The sequence below is a fragment of the Adiantum capillus-veneris genome, chromosome 20 (assembly GCF_014529385.1).
Source record: "Adiantum capillus-veneris isolate H3 chromosome 20, ASM1452938v2, whole genome shotgun sequence".
NCBI classification, from domain to species: domain Eukaryota; kingdom Viridiplantae; phylum Streptophyta; class Polypodiopsida; order Polypodiales; family Pteridaceae; genus Adiantum; species Adiantum capillus-veneris.
The window spans coordinates 17,272,780-17,277,029 of record NC_140950.1 but is presented as its reverse complement, the minus strand read 5'-3'; positions in this window follow the sequence as shown (position 1 = coordinate 17,277,029).

The window sequence follows — 4,250 nt, the reverse complement described above, 5'->3', positions numbered from 1 at the left end:
GTTGTTTGCTACGTGACTCACAACCAGCAAACCCTCAACAGACATACATCATCTCTGACAATACATCCCATGTGGAAGTACCTGCAATGTCAGGATGAAATCTGGAATATCAAGCAACAAACACAAGCTACCCGATGAACTAGTGGATGTTGCCTACAGTCTGTGTAGATGCGCCTGTGTCGTATGTGACACGCGTCCAAGAACTGTGAGCCGTCCTTCGTTGTGTAGACAGCCACAAATCAGCACTCTGAAAGTGCAGATATCCTCAGCACTTGCAATCGTAGGCCGAAACCCCAAATTTGCAGAGTCGGATCTGCCTCCGCCAAGACCACGTAGTCGAGAATGGCCTGTGCATGACTTTGTCGAAGCCGAATGGTGGTCGAGATGACCTCAGAATGAAATTCTGAGAACACCAAGCCCTTTGGGCTTACCCACAGGATTTGGGGCCGTGTCTTCGCCTGTCGAATCTCACTCCAATCTGAGCAAGTGTCTCTAGCTTCCTGCAGTGCTGCCCCGAGCCTCGATTTGAGCTCTGATACCAGTTAAAGGAGTATGAGTGGAAGTGTGACGCGAGAGAGAGTGTGAGAAGAAGAGCACGACGATATGGTGAACTCGCTCTACTGTAATGTGTAGAGCATAGTGAGTTCTTATTAGGTTTTAACAAAAGAATATGTGTACATACTTGGCGACCCGCCCACTTACCTGGGCGACCACATTGGGCTTTATACCCCAACATTACCAACATCCATCATGTCAGATAGAGTTTCCACATGTTCCACCCATTGACGATGATGTGTGCACCTTAGGTGCAGCAGTGGGTACAATTGTGGCGTGGCCGATAAGAGAATTGATAATGAGACCTCTAAATTTTATTCAGTCTTACATCCTCTCTTTTCCAAGCAACATCTAGCATTTTGTGTCCAGGAAAAAGGACAACGAACTGTATCGTCTGGAGGCAAAGGTTCAGTACCTGTCGCTCCACGAGCCACTAGCATAGCATCGGGTGCTCCACCCAAACCAAGCGTTTCAAAGCCTCCTCCAAAGACTCTTGGTGCAAAGGTAAGCCACTAGAGTTTAGTGCACTATTTACACATGAAATTAGTTGTTCTTTGCAAGTAACCTAGGCTAATAATTATTTGCCTATGACCAAGTAGTCGACGGGTGTCAAGAAAAGAAGTGCAGATCAAGCAAGTGAAGTTGTTGAAAACAAGCGGGTCACATGAGCACAAAAAGAAGAGGACCCTAGCTGGGAGCCCCCAAAGAAAAAGGGTAAAATTGCTTTGAAAAAGGATGCGGCTAGCACAAAGAAAGAAGTCACCAAAGCGGAAGGAGTGGAGAAGCCAGTGGGCACTACACAATCCGAGGTACCAACACTATCAAAGGACCAGGTCCCTATTGCAAAATACTCAAGTGAAGAAGATGACGAAAGAGAGGATGCGGGGGATAAAGATCGCGGTCTTTTTACTATTACCGAGAAATCCATGCTGAAATGGGATTTTCTCGATGACACTTTGCACCACCTTCAGGTTGGTAATTTCTAATATGGTATGCTCATGTAACATCCCTGACGCAAACTACAAGATTGAAAACTTTTCAAGTACGGTTATACGGGATACTCGCAAGGTACCACTGCCACCAGTGCCATTGTGCCGCTTGTTACCACATCCAACGGTACGGCCAATGCAAGATCGGGTGAACAATCTAGCGTTGGAGTTCTCTAGAAAAGGATATGTTTCACATGGTGCCAGGTTCATGCTTTCAATAAGGACTCCAGATCTAGATCCAGTAGAAGTTAGTCATGCTGTTCAGAAAACCTCGGATCCAATCTCGATGCAACTTAATGAGGATTTTGAGAAACAATTGCATAAATCCGGGTGGGGGAACGTGAAAGGAAAAATGATGTACACATGAGATGGGAATGACCGTCTTTGGGCATGGAATGCACAAATTGATACAGGTACATTACTTTTTACACTATTGTTTCTAACTCAATATCAAGATGAGATGAATTTTGTGAAACTATGCAAGATGATTTTGCTATGCAGATCACAAAGAGGAGCCTAAGTATCATTGTTGTGTGGAAGCCTGCATGGTTAAGGTCACTAAAGAGAACGAGGGAGAAGTTCTCACTGTGGTGGCACGCTTGAATCGGTAAGCTTGGCTATAACATAATTAACGCATCCTAGTCGAATTGATAAGCTTAGCTATAGCCTGATTATTGCTTCCTAGGCAATTCGATAAGCTTAGCTATAGCATGATTATCTTTTCCTAGTCTTTTAATGGTGTAAGTTTTGTTGGCACACGATTAATGACAAACGCTACGTAAAAACTTCCTTCATAGATATGCTATGTATGGTAAGAGCAATGGGCACAGCCAACATGGGTACATTGCTTAAGGGTTTGGAGGAAGATGTTCCAGGCTGGTCGCAATGAGAATTAGACGCTGAAATGAATAAGCGTGGGGGCTTGCACAGAGACGTTGGTACAAGGTTCCTCTTATCATGCTATCCCAACTTCTATATCCGATAAGTTTCATTGTCCTTTTGGTTATTCTCACCATGAGAATGTAGCGGATCAAACAAAGAATGAACTAATGTCATGATTCAGGCAAAGTATACAAAGGCTTTGCAATATGTGAGTAATAAGCGAAATGAGCTCTCAACGGAGGAGTTCACTACCCATTACCGCAATGCATTCTATAAGGCTAACAAGAAAGGCCAAAAAAATATGCAACGGGCATCCGCAATTGCGGATCCTAACTTAGGAGAAGAGTGGTGGAGGTAAGACTAATAGGGATTTCTTTCAAAGGGAGTTAAGTTTACATTCACGTGCTGCTTAAATTTTTTTAGCATTTGTTTCTAGGTTGCTTATGGACATAGACTGGAGCAGGAGACCAAAGTGGTTGACAGATGATCGAATATATAGTCTTGCATGTGCCGACCTACCAGTCGATCATCGTAGTAACGTGCTAAGGGCCTTGGTTAGCGATGACCCAACCACGTTATATCCAAGCCTAAAATCCGCACTAAGTAAGGTCATTTTGTGATAAATGTTTTACAAAAAAAGAGTATAGGATGGTGAATCGACTTGTGAATGAGGCTACGAGACAGTATGCACTGCTGAAGAAATCGTGTCGTCTCCCTGAAAACGACACCCTTGTGACAACTATACGGGAGTGGCAATCGAGGTACAGTGGCACATTTTATGAAGTGAAGTGCGAGAGATCGAAAGGTGGAATCAAAGCTAACAAGCAAAAACAGAAGGAGGGTACTAACATGGCCGCCAAACGGGCATTTTATAGGTATGTAATCTTGTCCTAATTGATTCCTAAACCCTAAACAATTTGGGTGGTTGACAATAATTATATTTTGGCAAACATATACCAGATGGGTGCGGCACATGGGTTGGACAGATAGAGTTCTAGTTACAAAAGAGTGGCTCAATGTGAAGCACACTGCATGCATGTATATGGAAGAACAACGTGCAACATTGTGGCAAAAAAAAGTGTATGTGGAGTGTCCTCTTTCCATTGACTTTGCAAAGGACACATTCCGCCCCAACGAGTGGGAGCAGTTTAGGGAGGCAGAGACCGACAGAGTTAAAAGACAGCAAGAAGAGGTAAAAGATACAAAGACATAGTTAAATTATTTTTAAGTCATGTGAGGATTTAACTGCAACCCGTGAAATTAATTTTGCCAGGGTAAGAACCTACTTTCCTTAAAAGGAAAAGATGTTGTGACTGAGGAGACACATAATGAAGAAGAGGAGGAGGAGGAGGATCGTGAACCAAGGTGCAACGATAGTGAATGTCCTTCGGAGTTTGAGGATGATGAAGACGAAAGTGATGTGCCGCCTTCTCCAACTGCTAAACCTACAAGAGCCCCACAATCTACCCAGGCAAGTTTTCGCACACCCTTATTGTTGCCTGAATGGAAAGGTTGTACTAATAGTACTCGTGTAATTTATATGCTCTCCACAGGGGAGCAACACGAAGAAGGATAAAGGTCAAGTAATGGACAAAGATACTTTGATGCCTCCAAACAAGGTAAGTACATCAAGTCCTAAAGCAGGTCAAGAGGGAGACACACAATCAATGGGAGAGAACCTATTAACAGCGAGACCCTTGTCGGCATGGAAGCCACCAAGAAGCCTAGAGAACCAAGGTACATTAATTGAGCCACCTCATCTTCCAACCCATGTACCCATGGAATCTGCGGGTATACAGGGGAGCATTCAAGCTCCTAAGAGTT